Consider the following 6,192-nt stretch of genomic DNA (forward strand, 5'->3'; position numbering starts at 1 on the left):
CTGGAGAAGGCGTGGTAGAACAGCTGGCACAGGACCTTGAGATGCCCAAAGGGGTTTAGATTTTATTTTAAGTGCATGATGAAGCCACTGGAGGATTTTAAACAGGAGAAAGACATGACCTAATTTGCATATTAAAAACATCACCCAGCTGCTGTGTGAAGAATGTCTTCTAAGCGTGCAAAGATAGAAATAGGAAGCCCAGTTAGGAGGGTACTGCAGTAATTCAGGCAAGAGGTAACTATTAATATCATCCCCATTCCGTGGAGGCCTGGAGAGGATGTAATTTATGCAAGTGCATGGAGCATACAACAACAACGCTGTACTTTTATTTGCATGGTGGTTTCAATTTGAAAAGCCTTGTTTGCTATATCACTTCATTTGAAGTTCGGAAGAACCCTAGCATAAATTATGCCCCCTTCTTACATGAGTAAACACGGCTGCAGGAATTTGATCCCTGATGAGATCACAGCAGTGCCGAGTGTGACAAACCTGCTTGAGCTCTGAGTCTGATGACTGGCAGCCCTGTCCTTTTCCCACTCCCCTTTTCCTACACCATGCCACTCCACTCAACTAAAAGCACTGGGCATAGAGACCAAACCAAGTCAGGGACAATCCAAAGTCCTAGGGCCAGTTGCCTGAAGGGCTCCAGAAGGAGGCACTTGTCAAGCCCCCTGGGAGGCGGGGTTCTGTTTTAGCAGCTGCAGGTAAGAGAACAAGGAGACAGAAGACATTCCTCAGCTTACAGGCACTTAAAACCAGTTGGGAAAATTGGACAGACTTCCATAAATAACTTAAGAATGCCCAGCAGTTTAAAGTCATAACCAATTACAAAAACTTTGGAAAGAACCCAGATTCTTGTGGCAAGTGGACCTGAGTTCCATTAACAAAGGCCCATCGCTGGCAGTACCTCTGAGTAATGTTCCATTGGAAAAGACCTTCAGAGAGTCTGCTCTCCATCCTGTGTGACAAAATGCCCTCAACTCTGTGGCCTACAACCATAACCAGTTGTATTATCTTCGGGAATTTTGTGGTTTGGGAATGTGCACAGGACTGTCTTCCACCTGTCTCGTCTGGGCCTCTGCTGAGATGGCGTGAATGGCCAGCGACTAGAATCTGACAGCCCACAGTTGGGTGCTTGGGCTGGGGTGACTAAGGGCTGAGCTGAAGTGGGCTCGCTGGTCAGAGCACATCCATGCCATCTCTCCATGTGTCCTGGCATCTTCACAGCATCGCACCTCAGGGAACTCACAATTCTTGTATGCAACTCAGAGCTCCAAGAGTGAGGGTCCCAGAGAACAAGTGGAAACCATTTGGCCTTTTAGGACCTGGCCTTAGAGCCCTGCAGCTCCCTTCCAACACAGTCATTAGGCAAAGTGTCAAGAGCCCTCCCATACACGGAGAGGGGACCACGGAGCATCAAAAGCACGAGCGTCACACGTAAAGGATGAACAAGATGGGGAAATGAGATTTGTAACAATGTGTTGGGTTTTTCTTTTACAGTTAATAACTATGAAAAATAAAGATATCAAATGATTTGGAGCCCAGAATATTGCTGCATTATAAACACTAAAATGCCACCATTGCAATCCACTGGCTGGGAACCAGTACCAATCTATTGTGATCGGTGTGTGTGTTGAGGGGATTTGAACCCTGTTGGTAAGTATAACTTAATACTGAATATGATGTGTGTATGGACATTGCAGGTATAAGGAATGAAGAAGCGACTAGAGTTAAAACTGTCCACTTAGAAGGGTGCTACTAAAGGTGTTTTTTTGGAAGCTTCATTTCAGTCAGGTTCTAAAGGATACAAGAAAAATACACATTTCAAATGAAGGCTGCTAATTATAAACAAATTAACTGTGAATCGAAGCAAGCCCATCAGGACTCACAGTTGGAAACATTTAGTGAGAATTAATAGAGTTATTATGTGCTTGGGATAAAAATAAAAAGAGAGATCTCTGGATTGCTAAAAAAAGAAAAAAGTAAAGTGCCAGTGTAAGAGCCACCAGGCAAAAAGTGGGACTTTGCTGATTATTTTGGTGGGCTCCAGGACCACTGTCTAATCAAGTCCAGTATAATCTCAGAGTGTGTGACAAGGATGCCATGATCTCAGAGTGTGTGACAAGAACGCCATGGTTTCAAGAGTGTGTGACAAGGACACCATGATGTCAGAGTGTGTGACAAGGACACCATGATGTCAGACTGTGTGACAAGGACACCATGATCTCAGACTGTGTGACAAGGACGCCATGATCTCAGAGTGGGTGACAAGGACGCCATGGTTTCAAGAGTGTGTGACAAGGACGCCATGATCTCAGACTGGGTGACAAGGACGCCATGATCTCAGAGTGGGTAACAAGGACGCCATGATCTCAGAGTGGGTGACAAGGACGCCATGATTTCAGAGTGGGTGACAAGGACGCCATGATCTCAGACTGTGACAAGGACTCCATGATCTCAGCATGTGTGACAAGGATGCCATGATCTCAGAGTGTGTGACAAGGACGCCATGATCTCAGAGTCTGTGACAAAGACGCCATGATATCGGAGTGTGTGACGAGGACGCCATGATATCAGAGTGTGTGAAAAGGACGCCATGATCTCAGAGTGTGTGACAAGAGGAAGCCTGTGTTTTCTTCGCCCACATATAATGCATGTGTGCACGTGACAAAAGAAAAATTAGGGTTAGTTTGAACTCTTCCAATTCTTTTTCAGGAAACAGTCAAGTTTATTGAGGTATAATTCATGTACCATAAAATCTACCCACTGAAAATGTACAAGTCAGTAATTGTTGGCATTTCACAAAGTTTTCAATCAACAGCATAACCGAACTTTAGAACAGTTTTTAGAACTATTTTATGAACAGTTTAACCATCCCAAAGAAAAACCTCAAACACGCTAACAGTCCCCTCCTATCCACAGCCCCAACCTTTGCCCAAGGTAACCAGTAACCGAATTGTGTCTCTAGATTTGCCTATTCTGGACTTTCCACATAAATGGATGTACAGCAACACTTGAGTCTGGTTTCTTTTACCTACAGTGTTTTCCAGGTTCATCCATGTATCGGCCCTTCATTCCTTTTAATTGAGGAGCAATACCCTGCTACAGGGATAGAAGACATTTTGTTTACTCATTTATCAGTTGATGGACGTTGGGACATCGGGGTTGTTTTCACTTTGGGGCTTCTATGAATAACACTTTGGGGCTTCTATGAATAACATGAATATTCATGTACTAGTTTTGTGTGGAAATGTTTTCATTATTCTTGTGTACACACCTGGGAGTGGAAAGCTGGATCATGTGGTAACTCGGTGTCTAATGTTTTGAGGGTCTGCAAAGTGCTTTCCAAAGTGGCTGCACCATCTTCTGTTTCCCTCAGCATGTGTGAGGGTCCTGTTTCCCCTTTTCGTTACCCTCACTGGTTCTTGTCTGTTGTTTGACTATGGCCACCCTAGGGGTTGTGAAGTAGGGTCTCACTGGGATTTTGATTTACATTTCCCTGGTAACTAATGATATTGGACATCTTTTCATGGGCTGTTGGCAATTTGTGTATCTTCTCTGGAGAAATATCTACTCAAATCCTTTGCCCATTTTTAATTGGGTTACTTGTCTTATTATTATTTGTTTAATTATTACTTGTCTTATTGTTAGTGAGTTGTGAGGGTTCTTTATACATTCTGGATATAGTTCCTTTATCAAATATATAATTTGCTAATATTTCCCCCCATTCTGTGGGTTATTTTTCCTTTTCTAGTGTTGTTTGCAGCACAAAATATCTTAATTTTGATGAAGTCCAATTTATCTAATCTTTCTTTTATTGCATTAGCTTTTGGTGTTATAACTAAGAAACCATTGTGTCATCCTAGGTCACAAAGATTCACTCCTATGTTTTCTTCTAAGAGTTTGACGATTTTAGCTCTTACGTTTATGTCTACAACAATTTTCAGTTAATTTTTGGGTATGGTGTGCGGTAGAGGGTTCAACTTTATTCTATTTGTGGATATCCAGTTGTCCAGCACTCTTAGTCAAAAAGTCTATTCTTTCCCTCATTCAATTATCTTGGTAACTTGTAGAAATTCAATTGAACACAAATGAAAGTGTTTATTTCTGGATATTCAATTCTATGTGGTTGATCTAAATGTTTTCCTAATGCCAGTACCACTGTCCTGATTACCACAGCTTTATAGTAAGTTTTGAAATCAGGAAGAATAAGACCTCCAACGTTGTTCTCTTTTAAGATTGTTTTGACTTTTCTGGGTCTTTAGCATTTCTATATGAACTTTAGGATCTGCTTGTTGATTTCTGCAGAAACAGGTTAGGATTTTGGTGGGTGTTACACTGAATCTATAGATCATTTAGGGGAAAATTATCACCTTAACAGTATTGTCTTCCTGTCCACAACCTTAGAAAGTCTTCATTTATTTAGGTCTTTAATTTATTTCAGTGTTTTGTAGTTTTCAGTGTACAAGTCTTGTATTTCTTAAATTTATGGCAAAGAATTTTATTCATTTTAATGCTGTTGTATATGAAATTATTTTCTTAATTTCCTTTTTAGATTGTTAATTGCTATTGTACAGAAATATAATTGATACTTGTATGTTGATTTTTTAAAAATTTTATTTAACAGTTCAATATTTTCCATGTTTCTAGTTTAAAGATAACATTAAATACTTGAGAACTACAAAAACTGAGCTTCTATTGTATCATAAAGTTATTTAAAACAATACTGTTGTTACTGAAATGACAGCTTGAACTCCTGCCACCTCTTCAAAACAGAAGGGTGGGGAGGATGCGAAGAAACAGTGAAATCGTTTTGTTCTCCCTGTTATATTTCTTAATCACTTTTGCATGGGGTTAAGTTTTAATTAAGCTCACACACTTAATTCTATCCTCCTGTATAAGAATTTTTCAAATTTGAGTAGTAGCAGCAAATTGGCGATGTGGGCTTCTGGAAGTTTGGATGGACTAAGCATCATTCAGTGAGATTATGTGATTGAAAGAATCACTCTGAAAACTTACTGAAAAAAAGCCGTATGAAAATCAAACTAAGTTGGTTTTAATAGTCTATTTGCAAGACTACCTGGAAAACTTTGTGGGAATCAAATATAAAACTAAAGTTGACTTCTTCTTCTCTTCCTTATTCCATTCCATTCCATAAAAAATGCGACATATGCAGACAATGTACACTCTCTTGGATCATTTCACAAAAGCCACAAAATGAGACCTTTAGTTGGGGTTGCTGTGTACATGAAACACACAGGGGAGATGAACTTGCTTTGGGGTTTCTTTTTGAGAGTATGCAGAGCAAAACTGCAATGACTGTAACTGAGCAGCTGCAGAGTTTTATCACCCAATCATAAAAAATCCCTTTTTAAAATGTTTCCCTTTTATCACTCTTCAGTGACTGTTGTTCCAATCAAGGAGTAAAGCTTTTTCCTAACAAGTTGAAATCCTGAGCTTAGGATCAGAGTTCGTCTGAGGCTGGATGAGAAGTGACCTCGACTAAAGAAAAAGTCCCTCAAACTGGTCCACGAGCAGTTCTCCTGCTTAAACACGAGAGCAAGCTCAAAAGGGGCACCACACTAGAGTCACACACAATCTTACCCAGCTTTATACACACATTTTCAACTTCCATGCTCACATGCATGACACAGCCTCGCAAGCGGCAGGGCTCCGTGGAGGAGAGCCCAAGGACGTCCGGAGCAATTCTCTGGGTCAGTTTCTCAGGAACGAAGACTTTTGAGCAACCTAGTTTGGTTTGCTTCAATTTGGACAGACAGTTCTCTAGCATTTTAACCAAACTCTGGCCAGTTGTTTCCTCAAATATCACCTCATTGAGGTTGGGTTCAGGAACAACAGAATCCCAGTAGTCAAAATCATTTAGCAGGTTTCCCAGCCGTGGTCCAGCAACTCTGACGTGCTGCCAGGGTTCTTACTGCTCAAACTGCCAGTGGCAACCATGGTCAACGGCTCGGTTTCCCTCCCAGAGCGGAACGGTCTTTCCCGGGCGCTACTGGGAGTTCACTGGGGCGGACGCGCTCTCTGGCAAAGCTGCAGGGTAAACTGAGGAAGGAACTCTCCACTGAAGCCCCTTCCCTCTGCGGCTCAAGGACCTGCAGACCGCAGCAGTAATCTGCACCCTTCTCCACCTAGCCCAGCTGCACAGGCCCACAGAGCCGCCTGTATGTTGAT

The 6,192-nt window shown here is 41.7% G+C and overlaps 1 pseudogene across 1 annotated transcript; it reads right to left on the reverse strand.

Moving 5' to 3' along the window:
• Window positions 1-5,390: 5,390 nt before the first annotated feature.
• LOC308493260 (DNA damage-inducible transcript 4-like protein) lies at window positions 5,391-5,961 on the reverse strand (annotated as a pseudogene). Its single transcript has one exon. The product of its transcript is annotated as a DNA damage-inducible transcript 4-like protein (transcript).
• Window positions 5,962-6,192: the final 231 nt, after the last annotated feature.

The sequence above is a fragment of the Rhinolophus hipposideros genome, assembly GCF_964194185.1.
Source record: "Rhinolophus hipposideros genome assembly, chromosome: 26".
NCBI lineage: Eukaryota > Metazoa > Chordata > Mammalia > Chiroptera > Rhinolophidae > Rhinolophus > Rhinolophus hipposideros.